This window comes from Melospiza georgiana, chromosome 4 (assembly GCF_028018845.1).
Source record: "Melospiza georgiana isolate bMelGeo1 chromosome 4, bMelGeo1.pri, whole genome shotgun sequence".
In the NCBI taxonomy this organism is placed as follows: Eukaryota; Metazoa; Chordata; class Aves; order Passeriformes; family Passerellidae; genus Melospiza; species Melospiza georgiana.
The window spans coordinates 38,670,450-38,688,886 of NC_080433.1; the positions used below are offsets into that span (position 1 = coordinate 38,670,450).

Genomic DNA, 18,437 nt, shown 5'->3' on the forward strand with positions numbered 1-18,437 from the left:
CTGGGATTTTTTTCTCTAACAAGCAGAAAGTATCCCTGCTGTGCCTTGCTATTCTTTCCACGTAGGGTTACCATGCATATAACTACCAGCAACTCTCTTTATTCTTGCCTAGATTTAGCTGCATCAGCACTGCTGAATTTTTATACTAATGACATCACTGAAGAGCTCATTTTTGTTGATTTTAAAATCTTGTAAATTGAGATAAAATATGATTGATAAATAGAGAAAAGCCTTAATTAAAAAAAATTGTAGCTTCATTAGGTAATCTGTTGCAATGCATCCTAACCTCCCCTATAACACAAAGCAAGAGCTGAGCCAGCATTCTGATTTATAAGGGCATAAAACACTTGCCCAGTTCTACTTGCTGGATGCATTCAGTCTTGTACTCACTAGTCCTGTAGTATTATCCTACTTGCCTGGCAGCTGCACCATGTTATTCAAAGGGTTTCATGACACTTGTGGGGAAAAGACATATTAGCATCATGATTTGTTCATCCTTTCAGGCTTCAAGGATTTCATTCATTACATGATGCAGACAAGAGCTGAGGATTCTACGGTGTCACTGATGTATTTATTGACTCACCTATTACTTATTTGTTGCTACAATTTTGAGGCAGTTTTTAATACATTTTGGGTTTCTTTTATTTGCTTTTAGAGAGACTAAAGAATCAAACTTTAACATTTCCAAAGTCCTCCAATCCCCACACAACACAGTGGCAGGATGGCCACCGTGTCTCCTGACACAAAGTAAGACAAATGCTGCAGTTATCAAAACCACAGCAAATCAATTGGCTGTTTATGTGTTCCTGTTCCCTCTTCGCAGTAGCCAGACTAGCATCCTGCAGAGATAACTGCTTTCTACACGCCGTTGGGAAGTCATTCTTCAGTTATAGTAAGTTAGAAAAGGCCAAAAATGCAAATTAAATTGTCCTTTTATTGCCAGCATTCCAAACTAAGTGAAGTTTAACAGCACTGAGACACACCCGCTGTTATCTGCAATTTCAGCCGTAAAACTAGCAATTCTGGAACAGAGAAATAATTTACCTCAATCTTCCATGAGTCCTGGATTCTCTCCCAGAAGAAGTGTTTTAGCTAAACCATTAGAGTTCCAGATAAAACCTTGAGGTTGTTTCCCCCATGGACAGTATATCATGCTCTTTGCAAAACATCTGCATACTTCCCTCAAAATATTTTGGTGATGTTTGTTTGCAACAGTTGAGCTGCAGTAGGAGTGAGCATACTCAAGATCGTGCAGGAGTCCAAAAGAGCTGAAAAGGCAGAAGCATAGTGCATGAACAAGCAGCTGGAATATAATCAACATCTAAGTTTGACACAATTTAGGAACTGCTGATTGATGGTCTTTATAGGGGTTCTACCTGCAAGAATATACACAGAAAAATTTTTAATTACTAAATTTGCTCTTCATAAAAATTCATCAAGTCTGTCACACTGTGGTAGAATTTTGTTCTGTTCAGCTCCTCAGTGGGATATCAAAGGCTTATTTGTGAACAAGATAGGAAACTTAAACAGCCAGGGTCTAAGCCGATAATTCTACCATGAATTCGAATAACCTTAAGGTAACATTCATCTGTGTCTACTTCACAGCGCTTCCTTTGAATCCACTGCAGCAGCAAGAATTAACCAGAATGGGTGCCTGCCATGCCAGGGGGCTGATAAAGGCTGAGCTGAAGAGCAGAGCCAGACATGAAGTTGATTCCAAGTAATCCAAGTGGCACTTAGTGTCCTGTGAATAGGTGCTTCCACAAAAAAAAATTCACTGACACCAATTCACCTTACACCCTTACAAAGGTGTCTAGTATTGTCACTGCAACTGTGGCAAAAGCAGAAACCCTCCAACACTAACAATTTTTTGGTGTTAGAGAATCAAGGCATTACTTTATTTTGGCCAGGAGGTTATTCTGGCCAGGATGTGCAATAGAAATAATTTCCTCCATGTATGCTTAGGCTGTGAAGTGAAAATCATTCCATCACACATAATTCTTTACCAGACTTTTCACGTGTTTATACCAACAAAACCCAAATAAATTCCTGTTGATTGATCTTAAATTACCCAATTTTTAGTATTTGATCTCCTATTGGTTATTGAACCCTTTGCCTTCAATGCTAATTTGGTCCTCATTCCTTGGTTCTCTTATCAGTCTTTTCCCAAACCAGGTCTCTCCAACCACTCCAGAGGGTGGTGTTCAGGGATAATGCCCGTTCATGGTTCATGGTTGTTATCTCCCGTGTATCTCCTGGCTACTCCCAATCTCTGTAGATGTTAAACTCATCAGGCCTGGCGGAGTGAAGATTCTCAGGAAGAAGAACTTCAATTCTCTTTCCCCCTGGGCAAAGGCGAACAAAAACCCCGACAAAAATTACAAAGAAAATTTGAAGTTTTATCATTTCCAGCAGTACCATGAGTAACCCATCAGGATATCCTGCCTGTCTCTAGCAATGCACAGCTCTGCCAGCCCTGTGTTTATGTCTGTCAGCCTGCTGCACACAGGACATTGCAAATAATAATTAGTGATGAGGAGTGGGCAGCAGAACTGAGCCTAAAAGGTCATAAAGCTTCTATGGGACACCAGGGTGTCCCTTTGACAGAGACACCAAATTGAGAAATTACATGACTAAGGCTGCCTGATCAATTTTAATTCAGTTTTTTTTTTTATATGTATATCCATGTGTGTATGGAGATCTACTCCTAAATTATGTTACTTTTTCTAGTCCTCTTCCTTCTCCATGCTCCCAATTCATCTCTAACTGCTGAGTCCTGCTGTTTCCTCTCTCCCCACACTCTTCCTTCTTCCTTATGCCCAGCATCTCACTGAGCTATGGTAGGCATCTGCAGTACCTGCATTTACACAGGGAGCATAATTTTCTGGCAGTTTAGTGGATTTTCAGCATGTAGCTGCAGATGGCATGGGGGAGGAATAAGAGCTTGTTCATTAAAGTCTCCACAGTCTCTACTGAGCAGACAAAATTTATTCCAAAACCTTCCAGCTTGGCAAGATAGCTGAAAGAAGATTCTTGATACAAAGGCTTCCTGCTACCCCTTAGCTAGTACTTGCCTCACATACAAGAAGCCTAATGCTGCTGAGAATCCTTCCAGCATGGGCTGAAGAACCTGCCTTCCTCCAGACATACCCCTTTTTGGAAGTATCTGAATAGAAATAAAAATAAAACTGCCCATGGCACTTTTGAACATAAATATGGCAAGCTATTACTATTCTTAAGTGAGTACCAGAAATTGGACCTTTCTGGAAGTATCGCACAAAATTCAATTGTAATTGTGCTACCAGACAAGTTTCTAAGAATGCAAGTTAATATTTTACATTGAGAGCCACAAAACTACATTGTCTGATATACTAATATGTTCCATTTAAATAAATTTCATATTATGCAACCCGAATATTAAAATTGCTTTTTGTTAAGGTCTGAAATGGGCACAATACACAATAGTGTATGGGGAACTAAGCATCCAGGTACTGAATTATCTGCATTATAGCAATGCATATGCAGCTAGAGGGGCTGATCATGAAGGAAATGGTAGTCCAGCTGACTGACATCTTCCACTCAGTTCTCTGAGAGCAGGAGAGACAGTAATATAAAAATTGATACAAGATAAAAGTAAAGGTTCTAGACCTATACGCATCAAGGACCTGGTTTGGAACTGCGCTGATGCAATAGGAGCACATCTATGTGTACTTAAAACTAAAGTTTGGTCCTCTGTATGTAACATGAATAATAATTTTTCTTGCCAGGTAGTGAACTGCTTTAAATAATGAAGAGTGTTTTATATAACATTTGCTGGGAAACAGTCAGTATTTTGTTCTCTCCCCAAACCCTCAGTCCCATGTCCCTGCCCCAGAACAAATGTTTGTGCCTCAAGTCAACTATCCAAGCATATTTTTCTGCTAATATTTGTCTTTAGCTGAGAAAAAGGTTGCACCTTTGCCACTGGATCCCCTGTCACACATGGCCTTTTTTGACGAACTAAAGACCTACATGTCCCATCCATATGTTCATCCTCTCAGGTCTTTGTTCCTGCTACCAACTTCTTTCTTGCTACCCTTTTCCCACAAATATAGTTTGAGTCTAGTGTTTTAACCATGTCAGCTCTCTTTTCTGCCTCACCTCCTTTTGCTCAGTCCCAGCAGCCATCACTTACCAGTGTTCACTGCTAATGTCCCAGGTAGCTTATCCTACCTTATCTATAGCTGTTCACTCATCAGCCTTTATCTTCAGCCAGCCCAGCTTTCAGCTTCTTAGATGACAGCAATGGTGCAGTTAGTTAGAGCCCATATAATTGCAGGGCAAAATTTTTCCAAAGGAAAAATAAAAGACATAAGAAAGACAAATAAAAGTAGAAGATTGGTTCCTTATGCCCTTGCAACAGAATCCCTGTTCTCAACTATACATTTTTAATTAATACAGTTGTTCTTTAACTACCTCTTAATTGTCCAACAACCTGTTAAACTACCTGCACTTTCCAGTGTCGGTAAGAGCTTTGATGAGCATTTCACTGAAAGATTCTCTTGATGGCTTTCCAGAAATTATACTATTATAATAGACCGGAGCAATATACAGGATCCCTTGTTCCAGTCTGAGCAAAATACACACCTTAGAAATACAACAACATTCGCTGTCTTGCCACAATTAATAAATTCAATGTACAAGCATTTAGATGTATTATAAAACAAGTGCTTCTTTCAACACATTTAAAATTGAATTTAGGTCAAGATTTCTGTCAGTCTTTAAGAGGCACTGTCCTGTTTCACATAGCCCTGACACCTGATTTTAAGGAATCATTCCAAGCTCTTTCTGAACTTGAATGTCTTTCTCTTTGTAGACTGGTATGATTCATGCTTCTCCATTGTTACGGTCTTCGTTCTCTGGGATGTGCTTACTCAAATGCTGAGTTAGATTCTCAGCAGCAGTAAATGTACATTGCTTTATTAACTTTCAAGGTATCAGCCTAAAATATGCAAGATGAGTGTACAGGGCCCAGGTTTCAATTTTATCCCATCATAGGAAAAACATATATCAACCTTTCTCTCCTTGGTACTTCTAGGCCACAGTAATGACAACTTCTGATATTTAACATTGTTTGATTTCTACAAGGTATTCTTATCACATAAATATTAATTGTCTGTGCAAACAGGAAGATACCTGTTTATGCTGAGTACATACTATTACCGAAATACTTCCTAGGCCTGGGTTTTTCCCTCTGAACCAGATGCAATTCCTTTTCAGTGATTTAATTGCTTCCTTTCTATTTAATTACTTTGAAGATTAACTGCAGGCAAGTGTATTCCAATAATAGGCTCATCTACAAAGAACAGGAAGCTTTCCCTGTGGTCGAGGGAATTCACCACTTCCGACTGCAGCTCAGCTATTTAGCTATCAGGTTTCCCTTTGCCCCTGGGCTTTATGTGTCACCTTGTCTGTTTGAGCATAAGGAAATGTCATGAGATGAACTGCTGATTCTTAATTCCCATGCAGAGCTCCTGGCAGGAAATAGAAAAATCCTTCTTCTCCTGGGAGCAACAGATACAAATATCCCAGGCCCAAGTATTAAATTATTAATTATATATCATTAATGTTAATGATATCTAGAAGACTTTCCATCAATAAATTTCTGGGGGAAGACAAAGAGTTAAAACCAGACAGCTTTTTATTTATGAATAATATTATCTGGGCAAAGATACTTTCTTGGACCTAACATGCATATTGCAAAATGATTGATTCAATCTACCTTCCATTGGAACCACTTCATTTCAAAGCTGAGACTGAGATTGTTGCTTTCTGTATGTAAAAATGGCGCATCATGGGAATTTGCTTTCCTCTTTTTATGTGAAGCCTGAGTATTATTTTGAGGCAATTTGTGGTTTTGGGATTAAGGGATTTACAATATTTTTTTTAACTTCAGATTACACTTTAATCCATCAAAAATTTTATGCTGAGCTAGAGCACTGTGACTGCGAGCTCCCTATTCCTGACTGACCCCTTGCAAGAACCGAATATAACACACACAGCACCACAACCTCCTGCACATCTATTAATTAGAAGGGGTAAAGGACCAGGGAACATTCACAAATAGAATGGAAGAAATTTGCATGTAAAAGAGGCACTCTAACCCCTTCCCTATTCTCTAGCACAATGCTCCCTAGTATATGTGCCAAAAGAGGTAAACTGAAAGTGTTCTCTAGCTAATGCTAAAGCAAGTTATGCTACATTGGATTAGGTAATTTTTTTCTGACAATGTTCAGCATATACTCTTAGTCAAGAGGGCTTTTCATCCAAAAGTAGTTGCACACAAAATATTTTTCTGCCTTTCAAATTCTAAGAACATTTCTGTTTATAAATGAAAGGTTTATGACTCACTAAATAACCTACATCAAGGGAACATTTTTATTTTCTTTTTTTTTTTAATTGAAACTCAACCAAAGCAATTTAGTCTCCAATTTATTTTCACTGGTAGAAAACTACCCATCTTAAATTCAGTAAAACTGCAAATGAGTTTTCAGATGCTTCCATTTAATCAAATTTTGGAGGTGATTTTTGTCGTCTCCTTTAATCATAGATTTTGTTTCTGTATTTCATTTTCCACTGCTTGTGGTAGGTGAAAGGAGACTTCTCTTTGTCCTACCCAGAAGACATGCTGCCTGTTTATTACAATGTACAGCAGTACAGTCATGGAAAATACAGATATGTATGGGAAATAGGAGGGGTGGCATCTAGGTTCAGCTAGCAGATTAAACAGTTTTATATAAGGTGGAGAGGTGGCAGGGGAAAAACTTGGCCTGCTTTCCCCAACAAAAGATTTCTTTTGCAATTAATCTTTTGCAATTGAAGGAGTGGGATGCTCATCTGGCAGTCTCGCCCAAAAGCTTCTCAAGCTCTGACTTGGGAAAGGAAGGTATACCCACAAATGTGACTTTGAACAGCCGGTGCACACAGCTCCTGTGGGTGCTCTCAGGGCTAAATCCATGCCATAGATCCAAAATGAAAATGTGTAGCCACAGCTCTCTCCAGAGAGAGCAGCAGGCATGACTTTCCCAGGCATTTTCCTGGGGAAGGCTGTGAGAAGATCAGAGAACAGAATGAGAAACAATTCTTATCTCCTCCACTTGCTGTACCTGCTGTTGTGCGCATGTGGAATGCATTATGGAAATTTGTTTACCAAGGGATGATTTCTTAATTGGACAGTTGTGATGGTGTTTGGATTGATTGGTTGATTGACCAACTGGATCCGTCTGTATTGGATTGTCTGTGAGGGTGATGAGTTTCTTAATAGAATAAGAATAACACAGTATAGCATAGCATAGCATAGCATAGCATAGCATAGCATAGCATATAATGTATAGCCTAGCATAGCATAGTGATGGATCAGCCTTCTGGAATCATGGAGACAATGATAATTATTACCCGTCTGGGGGCCTGCAACAACAAAAATGTACCAGGTATTTACCCAAGCAGAGGAAGTTAGATGAATGCTAGACCATTCCACAAGCACATGGATTTGGGCTAGCCAGAGCAGACATCACCTCCTGGAGACCCTCCAGGCTAAACCAATGCCAGGCAGGAAATACAGAAAGAAACAGAGTATTATTATGTGAAATAGAGGAAAAGAGTGAGAACTGAGGTGGATTCATTTAGGAACAGAAGTGAGATGTTAAGTGTATTTTGACAAGGTGGTATATACAGTTTGAGGGTAATTAAGTTTATTGTAGTGCTGGGAAGTTTGCAGTCTGATAATAATCCTGGGAAGTCCTTAATGCATTTTGATATATACCTGACTTGCATACCTTCTCCTGTGAGTTTTGAAACAGTAAAAATGCAAAAGGCCTGACTGAGGAAGAGTTTAGATAAGAACCCACTGAGGGAAATGTTGCAGAATGAGTTTGCCCTGTGTTAGACACATGGGACCTAAATGAGGAAAAATTTTCTGGACATCTCAGTTTTGGAGAAGACTCAATCAGGTAGCGTGCCCTCTGGGGCTCTTGAGAACCTGCCTCCTCGCCCAAGTGAAAGATGTGGAAAAAGGTTCCACTGCAACCTTAGTATAAATTTGGGTTGAAAGATGACCAAGTACAAGACAGAAGCTCATGATTTTGTTAGTCCTTGACCCCATAGGACTAGGATATTTAGGGAGAGCTACACTGCAGACAGAGAGCAGAGTGGGATTATTATTCCCCTAAATGTCTCTAAAGCCATCAGAGTCACTTGTGCTCTTTCCAATCTAATGGAGGTAAAACCTCTGCCAATTCTTAGCCAACAGATTTACAGTTCACATAGCTATAAAAACTGATCTTCATACCTACTTTTTTTTACTTCTGTTTTACTCCAAGTGTATTCCGGTTCTTTACCCACCATATTTGGATACTACACAAATAATTAGAATAAATGTAAAAAACAATAGTTCACACACAGTGCTAATGGCTATGCTTATGGAAAAACACTTAGAAGAATCAAGAATTAGCAGTGATCAGCAGTGGCTGCTACCAGGTGTATCTCATTTATACCAAAGGAGAGTTTCTGAATGCAATCGTAATAACATGTAAGTGTCCAGTCTTACTGAAGTGATGCACTAATGCCCAATACTGACTCATTAGATAAGTAAAATTCAGATTTACAGTAATGTACAAATGACAAAATAGTCATTGTTTTATCTGCTATGCTGTGTCCTTCCAGCAGAACCAAAAACACAAACCAATTTGATTCATCACAATGCTGTAGAGATTCACAATAACAATGTTATTTCTGAAAAAAATTATAACTTTTCATTAAAGACTTCCAGTGACAGCAGATCCAGTCTTCCCAATCTAGCAAGTGTTCCCAGTGTGCTCAGTTAATTTTATAATTAGAAAACATTTCTAATAACTTTCATCTTGTGTGTGTCAAATTAACTCTTTCTTCTTTTCCCATTCTTTGTGGATACAGACAAAAGTATTGTTTCCTTTTGTACCAAGAGGAGTGGCTTAATATTGTTAAAATTTCTTGCCTAAATGTCCTTCGCTGTCTTAGGCTTGATATTACCCACTCTTCCAATCTTACTTCTTTGTGGCTTCTACTACTGATAGAAACCAACTTCAGCTCTTGCATGCATCTTGTGGGATATATTTCTGCTTTTTACAATATGAGCCGAATATTTGTCTTCCCAAAAGAATCTGACATTGTTGATTCAGACCCAATATGTAATCCATTAAAGTCTTGAGATCTTTTGAAGACCTTACTTTCTGATATTTACCATCATAATGAATTTGTATAACAGATGTTTTCTTTACTACCTTGTCCTTTCTCCTAATCTTGGCCCCATTCCTGTTCTACCTTGAGTTACATACCATGTTTCCAGTCCATGTCTGCAGACTTTTATTTTTACTGCTGTCCTCCAATACATTTGGGGTCCTTCCTAGCAAGGTGTCAGATACAAAACTAATGAGCATTTTGACTATTCCACCATCTGTTTTGCTAATGAAAACCTTGAACAGAAGCAGATCTAAGGCAGATCCCCCACAGAGCCCTGAGCATAATTAGATTTTTATTAATTTCTCTATGGTGTGGTTGTGTGCCCACAGAATAAAGACTTTGTTTTTATTACTTCTGACAATTAGAATATTGACAGCGACTGAGTCAAAAACTTTGCTCAAGTAAAGGCACATGTGTTCCTCTGCTCTGCATCTGTCCACAGAACCTATAACCCAGTCAGTGAAAGAGTGAATTATTTTGCTCTGATTTATTCTTGGCAAATCTATGTTGGCTTCTGATTCTCTCCATGTTGTTTTCTGGGTTCTGAAAACTGCTCCAAACTTATTCTGTAAATTGAAGTTAAACTGATTGATCTAATTCAGTCATCTTTTCCTTTTATTTGTATCCTTCAGATGAATAGACACTAATCTTCTTCTACATAATAAAAGTCACAATAGATGGACTTTAATGTCTTCACAGGCAGAGAAATATGCACTTAACATCAAAACTAGGTACCTATCACACTAGAATTTAAATCGTGGTAATGTAAAAGCATTTGATTTTCTTTGGTTAAGGAGGGTGTACAATATCATTATTTCATCTTCTTTACACCTTGAAAATGCTAATAGCAATAAAATCTTTAATGATATTTTGGAAGCTTTTAAGATCACTCATTTATGACCATTATAGAGTAGAAATTTTGATTCTGACTAGGGTAACTGTCTCAATGTGTCTCAATGTCTTCATCAGGGATATTGTACAGAAATGTTTTACAGGTGTAAAGAGTCCAAGATTTTGGGGATGCACAATGAAAATTTTAAATTAAAGATTTCAGCTTTCTCTTTACAATAGGAACAGAAGATGAGATCCGCACAGTCTAAGTTTGGCAATAGAAGAGTTAGTTGCCTGGACTACAGTAACTATGCAGGCTCTCCTTCTGGGCAATGGAAACAAGCTGACAACTCCTTCCTAAAAGTGGTACAAAGCAGATGAGATCTCTTTTCCACTTTCTCTCATTGGCACTAACATGCAGATTGCAAATAGATTTTGCCAGCTTCTTTAGGGAGATCTTGAGGAAAGCAGGTGATGGGTCCACAGCAAAAACTGGGGCTTCTTAGTGGAATTGCTGCTGTTATCTCAAGTATGTGAATCTTCAAGTTACACTGACATCCCTGATGGACCAGCCTAGGATTCAGTAAACAGGCCAGTAAAATAAGCAGTTTTCTTGCACTTCTGTAGCCTGACATGTCAGAGTTCAGGCACACTAATCAGTGCATTTCTGTTGCTCTATTATATGTTAGTTTCAGTATATAATAAAGAAATTGTATTATGAAGGTTGCTTATTGGGATGGGTGAAATATTTGTCTTATTTTTTCTGTAATGAAGAAGATGGTGTACTCCACAAAAAAAGAACTTTAGAAAGGTATTTGCCAATATTGGTCAAACAGACAGAATTTGTTCAGATCAGAAGGGATCCCAGTATGTTTGTAGACCAATCTCCTGCTCAAAGCAGGTGGGGTCTGCAATTAGTTGAAACCCTGAAGATTTAACAAAGGAACGGGAAAAAGTCTTAATATTTCTGGAGATAAGACAATATATAGAAAATGGGAGCCAAAAAAAGCTTTCTCTCTAGTCAGAGAGTTCTGTACCTGTTATTTTAGGAATAATAATAAAAATTAGTAAAAAAAATTAAAATCCACAATATGTTTTGTCATTTTCCACTGCAATTTTGTAATTTTCAATATATGAATACAAAAATTACTTTAGAATGATTTTCAGATTTGATAAACAGTTGGATGCATGCTTATTCAAAAAGAATTTTGCTTAAATGGTCTGAATTTTAATGCAACTAATTGTTTTAGATTTTTCTTTCCTTCAGGTATAAATAAGCTGAAAACAATGCACAAATTTAATTTGACGTTCCTGAAATATTTCAGGCAAATGCAAAATAAAATTTAGTTATATTTGTTTCAGCTTTGTTCCTTTGTTTTTTTTTTTTTTTTTCCTTCCCGCTAAGAATATTGATTTGCTTGTTCTGGCCTGAATTTTTAATCCCTTTATCTTTTGTGGTTCAAGCATGAACCAAAACTGCACTGATTAGTCAATTCTAACTACTGTCATGAGCCAGTCAGAAAAAGGATCTTGGCCTAGATCAGCAGTGAGAAGTGTATAAATTAGGATCCCAATCAAATTGGCGTCAGGTCCTCATGATATTTCAGACTTCCATGAGCTCACTGACTGTTTTCATTCCATTATTGGTTCCATGACTTTTTAGAAGATTAGTCAATCAACCAAAATTAATGATAAAACAACTTTCTTCAGCAGAACCACCTTTTTCCTTGACACAAAGTGTTCCCTTTTCACACAGAATTGCAACACTAAGTGAAATGAAAATCAAGCTTTTTTTTTTTTCCAGAAATCAATGCTTTTTTTGCCAGACTTTTGCATTCTGACACTGAGAGTCATCCATGCATTAAATGAGTCCATTGAGACTGTGTTGGTGACATCTGCATCATCAGTTCACTTTTCAGGTCTGTGTTGTGCAAGGTACAGTAAGCTGTTTCTAAACAATTCTCTTTCTAAATTGCAGATGCAAATACATATGTGGATATGTATATATATATATACTTGACATTTGACATTTAAGCTACATTGCTTTGAACTAAATCAGCTGACAGACCTTAATGCTAACAGCTTTAGCACAGCACTGCTTAACTGATTCATATCCAGTAAAACAGCATCTGTTAGTGGCCCAAAGCATCTTCTGCCTTATAAGGTCAAGCAGCTACTAAGAGAAAAGAATTTCAGCAGGACAAATTCTGTTTTCACCGATGTGAATGTAAATTTTACACCACTGAGTGAGAATTACCGGAGCTCTGCATTAAGTTTTTACTACTAATGCTGCAGGAGAACATGTTGTGATAGCACTGTGTGTAGCCTCAGGAGAAAAACAAAACTGCTAATGCAATTGTCATCATAGGAAATTGAAAAACGCAAAATCTTTCTCTCTTTCATATTATCTACAGAAAATTAGGTAGGAGAAAGTAATAATTTTTTTTGCTTGCAAAACAATATAGAGATAGAAGTCATGATTACTCTGGGTAAACAGAAATCATCCACTAGATTAATCCCACCATTTTCTGTGGATCTATTTTTCTAGATTTGTATAACCTGATTATGCTAGACAGATTTTGGAGCACAAAAGAAAACATATAATTGCCTTTTGTCAAGTCCTTTGGGTCTGAAAAGTTTTGGTATTAATCTTTCAAATTTCTAACTGCAATTTTGTCATTTTCAATATCTGAAAAGAATGGAAAGATATAAAATTTTGTTAGGGAAACAAAATATCTTCTTTTTAAAAAGGATTTTGTTGTCTTTTGATATTTAGTTCATAATGAATGGAAAAGGACTCCCCATGCTCAAGTAAGAGATGTCCCACTTCCAAGCACCTAAGGGAGACACCACGTTCTCTATATTTCATGCACTCATAGCACTGTTCCAACATTGTTTCATCCTCCAGGCTTCATCCAGGATGATGCTGCAGGTGACTAATTTTATAAATAGCAATAAATTTAGTGACTCTATGATTTACATCAGTTGGACCATCTTGACTTGAAATGAAACAGATTGTGCTGTGCTCCACATAGTTTGAAGGGGGCCTATTGTGTCATCCAAGTATTTAATTTCCAGAGCAGCAGAAAAAAAATATTGTATATAAATCAAATCAGTAGGAAAATGTCTCAGCTGAAGTGTATTCTGGCTGCAATCAGAAAAAGAGGGCAGAAGTCTTCTAAGGTAAGTGTGAATTATTTAAAAATCTGCAAGTTCTACAGCATTTTCTCATTTGTTATTCAATCATTAATAAAATTCACAGGTCTCTGCCAGCATCCAGTCTGGGACTCTAACTGTATTGAGCAGTCAGAAGCTTGATAATAAAGCAGTTCTATCAAAAGCTAGAAGCAGAAGTCCACTTGAGGTAGGAAATCCATTAATTTGAAGTCCTAATTACTTCCCATTTTTGTAAAATGTTACAGCTCATTGTAGACGGTGTAGAGAAAATTACTTGGAAATTAATTTTTCCCATAGCTCCAGGGATGACCCAACATGATTTCAGATGGCTACATGTTTGATTCATGGAAAGGAGGGAATCAGCCACAGAGGCAGATTTTCCAAGCTGGGGCAGGGCATCAGGAGAGAGGGTCTGTGCTTCGCTATCTGCCCTTCCAAATCTGTTGTCTCCATGTGAATGACAAGCTTAAGAAACTTTTAAGGAGGCCTTTTTAAAAGTTAGATTTGTGGTGGATGAAGCTTCCATAAAAGCAAAAGCATTAAGGAGAACTTTATAGAGAAGAAATCAAACCTAATAATAACAAAAAGACAGGCTCAGAATTCTAATTATTTTTTCTTTTTTTTTTTTTTTCTTTCCAATTCTTATTCCTCACCTTTTTATCACAAATCAGCACAGAAGTTAGGTTTGTTGTGATAACACAAACAGGCAGACTATCCATACAAATGTGGAAATAAGGGAAAAATTAGATATCTTGAAGTTTCCTGTCCATCTCGACTATATCTCTTACTTGTGTAAATCCCCTGAATCCTTTATTTTATTAAGGTATTTTAGCATTACTATGTATATAGAAAATTTATTTTAGCCTTAAAAGCCTATCTAACAAATATTTTTCTCTTTTTTAAGGACTCTACTACCTAATGTTCAATCTTCCATATTTTGCAGGGGACCAAAACATTAATCTTGAAATCATATGAACTTCAGCTGGTCTTTGGAAGAGAGTGAGAAATAAAAGGAGAGGAAAACCACAGACCTGGTGAAGCGAACCTGTTCATATTCTGGAATAATTCTTGTTGCTCTCTCTGTGACATTCAAGTTCATCTGCAGAAAGAACACAGTAGTTCATGACTTTAGACCTTCACTGGAGAAATATTCATAGATATCATTTTACCTTGAGTGAATGGGGTAGCAGATGACTCTTAAATTACCCAGGAAATTTCCTTGCGTGAACTTGAAGGAGAAGAGGGAAGAAGTGAATAAGAATAACCGGGTATATGCTCTACAGGTAAAAGCATATTTGCTTTGCCAGCACAGCATGTGGATGGATTACCATGTCCTAGCATAAAACACAAGCTGCACTTTAGGAACATTTAAAAAGTGTTTAGTGAGGGGAGGAGTTGGGGAAATTTTCATGTGCCAGAGAGAAAAAAGTTCACAGACTTGCATTAGCTCTGCTTTAGTCTACCTATCCCTATTGCAATGTTGCAAACATAGATTTAAATGCTGCTGCAATTTGCAATTTAATATTTTTTACTATTATTCTTAGGAACTTTTCCTTCAATACAATGTGGGTTTTCTTCTAAATGGGTGCTAGGAAATCTAGGATATATAATGACAGAACTATGCTGACAGGCACAATTAGTCACAGTGCATTTGTCAGATCTAAATATATCTATGTTATTTTATTTCATTGCTGATTTTTCCTAAAAGTTACAGATTATCAAGTCAGTTGTGCAGACATGCTAGAGTATGAGACTAGGTGACACAAATTTCTGAAACATTGATAAATACAGATGAAGCAGAGAGCGATTAATGCCAAATCCAAGCAGATGTGTTAGGAATCAATGTTGATTGCTGAGGAATGGCACACTAGATGGAGTTTCATTGAGTCTGCAAGGGCACTGTGATATTTGTGATACACATTAAGCAGAAGAAACAGCCCCAACACTAGATGGTCTTGTTACTTTTTGTTTAGTTCCTGAAAACCTGTCAGTGGGCAAGCAAACTGAAATTGTGTCACAGTGTCTTCTTCCCTAATGCAGATGTGTTAACGCTCCCTAAGGACCAAAAATGAGTGTAACTTCTGCAACAGCTTGCAGGTCTGACAAAACAGCAAATGACATAATGATGTGTTGTTCTCATGATGACTCCAGCTGATAGTATACAAAAGTGTCATAAAGGGTTTGTTTTACTAAAATTTCAGAATGTGATAAAGGAGAACAGTATTTAATACTCAGTGAGTTTTGATGTACTGCCTTCATTCTGATCATTATATTCTCTTTAGTAGGAACAAACCCAAAAAAATGCACTGCAGTCCAGGGCTGGTGGATACATGACCTGAAGAAAGACCAGGGCTGTAACAGCATTGTAAACCAGGAGTATAGTGCACTTTCAAACAGATGGAGATGGTGGCATGGGTCTCCATTCTTCTTTTGTCGCAGACATCTTTTCATTAAAATCCTTTCTTAGGATTTTTCCTGCTGGAGCTGAGAAGTTTCAGCAACAAATGTAAACAATTGTTAACTGCTGCTGTGGAATGCAACAGGTGATTGGCCCCTCTTGGATGTTTACAATTAATGACCAATCAAGGACTGAGCTCTCTCAGACAGAGTCGGAGAGAGCTCCTTTGTTATCATTCTTTCTTGCTATTCTTAGCTGAGCTAGCCTTCTGAGAACTTTTCCTTCTATTTCTTTTTAGTATAGTTATTATGCAATATATATATCATAAAATAATAAATCAAGCCTTCTGATCATGGAGTCAACATTTTCATCTCTCTCTTCATCTAAAAACCCTTGTGACTATGGTCACCTTGTTTCTCCTGTTACAGTCTCTAAACAGGTCACTCCAACATAGGCTTGTCCAGCCTCAACACAGAGCAGCAATGTTTATCTTGGGAAGGTACAGCACTCAGAGTGGTACCATGGAGAAGAAGAGGACCATCTTCATGGTCATTTAACTGATCATCACTGAATAAAATTTCATTGAATAAAATTCCTACACTGCCTTGCATGCCCCAGCTGGACTGGCTAGCCTTTGTTTTGCAGTGCACTCTCCAGAGCCAATAGGAGACTTTGGCACCTGCAGGTTCCTGAGGGTCTAAAATCCCTGTGAAATTTTGTCTCATAAACAAGACAAACAGTGGATACCAATAAATGATGATCAGAATGGGATTTCAGAAGCTGCTCATTGCAAATCAACATGTCCAGATATAGCAAAGAGAAAATCACGATCTTCTGCAGTTACAACCCACAGAGGTATAAATACATATTGGTATGTATGCGCAATATGCATTGCATATAAGTGGAATTCATATACATGCAAAAAGAAGCTCATTCTATCTAGATATTCATACATGAGTCTCCCTTTCAATGGAAACTGGAGGCCCAAATTGCATCTAAATTGCGCGGACCTTCAATGCAGGAAACAGGCACCTTACCAACCCAGGAGAACCTACAATTTCCAATTAAGAGAGGAGAAGCCCAAGTCCCATATAGAACAGTCGTAGCACAATAAAATTCCTGCAGGCAGCCAAGAAAATCTGGTGCCAAGCTCTCATCCCGATGCTGTCATTTCTTCTCTGCCCCTTTTGAGGCATTAGCTGGAGGACAATCCATGTTCCACATTGTAGAGAGACTGCAATTCTGCCCATTCTTCACACAGACTTCACAAAATTATAAAGGCATACAGGACTCTATGTTCTTGTCTAGGTGCTAGAAAGACTCAATCCACAAAGCAATTTCATTTTGCCTATCTACTGTGCTTACATTTAAAAAAAAAAGAGTTTCTGAAGTGCATATCAGAATACAGTTTTACAGTGAATTTATGTTAGAACAGGAAAGATCAAGAGAAGGTACTTGCAGTTGCAGAGGCAAATACTTTGGATGCCTCTTAATTTTCAAGAAAAAAGATCTTTCTAGGATCACTGAAGCTTTTGGGGTCATGGCAGAGCAAGAAACTGAATGCAGACTGTCTGCACTAGATGAGGAATATAATCAGTGGCCCTTCTCCCTTCACTGTCTGTTTTTAGAAGAGCACAGCTAGCTTTCCAAGCCTGCCCTTGGCATGGCTAAAAGTCAGTATCTGAGCACAGAAGGCAATGTGAGCCTCCATCTAATTTCCCCACTTATTACAATGATTTTGTTTCTTTTGATAAATGGGCAGTCCATGAAGATATGTTAGTTCTCTAGGTTTATATATTTAGAGCACATGGCTTTGGTTACCCTCAAGGTGTCAGCACAAATATGGAACAAAGACCTTCAGCAGTCCATTAATTTGTTGTAGAAGTTTGTTGTTTTTTTTTTATCTTCTTAATGTAAAGTTTTGACAGCAAAGCACCAACAGTGTCATTCCCCAAAGCAGAACTACCAAAAGGAGGAAAATTTATTGAGCTTTTCTCAGGATGTCTCTAAAAATGCAAAACTTCCAGCCAAGAAACAGGGAAATTTGCCTTCTACACAATGACACAAAAGTGATGTCTGGGATCCAACACTGGTATGGTTGAACTTCCAAATGTTATTTAAAATAGAAAAAATGAGGCTGTAGAAAGCGTGAACTTCAATTACTTTAATTAATTTTTAAAAACTCAACACATATTAATGGCCTTTTCCCATAGAATGAAGGCGTGCACGTTTACACCGAGAATACAATTTACATGAAACTTGGAGTCACAATGGCACTCTTGGGGGTCTTATATAATTTTTATGAGGACTTATATAATTTTTATGCACTGCCTTATATAGACAAATTGTAGTGCTGTAAGAGGGTTTCAGTTGTAAAAATCCCTCATGCCTAAAGCAAACAGGCCACAAAAGGTGTTAAGGAGAAGCTCTACTCAAAAAGATTGGTGCTGTCACGCCATTTATTTCTTTGTTGGTCTGAACAGATCGTGACAATCTACATGGAATAAATCCACTATTCTTTCTGAGACCCTTTTTGCAATACACGTCACCCCTTTTCTTGGAATCGCTGATGCTCACTGCCTGCATAGAGTCAAGCTTCTAAACAAACAAAGACTCTTACATTCTCCATTGTTCATAAGAAAAATTCCATCTCTATTTCATTAGTCATGTTGTTAGCTACGTCTTTATTTTAGCCTAGACCTTGAAATTTGAAATGTTCAAGTCCCAGAAGTGGAGGTCAAGGAAGCATACTGAGGAAAATGAATGGGCTCAGAGA

General features: G+C 37.7%; 1 long non-coding RNA gene across 1 annotated transcript in view; it reads right to left on the minus strand.

Annotated features, from left to right (window-relative positions):
* The window catches only part of LOC131082646 (uncharacterized), a 73,180-nt gene extending 58,513 nt beyond the window's left edge, over positions 1-14,667 (minus strand). Inside the window, exon 1 of the long non-coding RNA XR_009114373.1 lies at positions 14,295-14,667. This is a non-coding gene — a long non-coding RNA (uncharacterized LOC131082646). The remainder of the gene's footprint in view (positions 1-14,294) is intronic.
* Between the last annotated feature and the right edge of the window lie 3,770 nt (positions 14,668-18,437).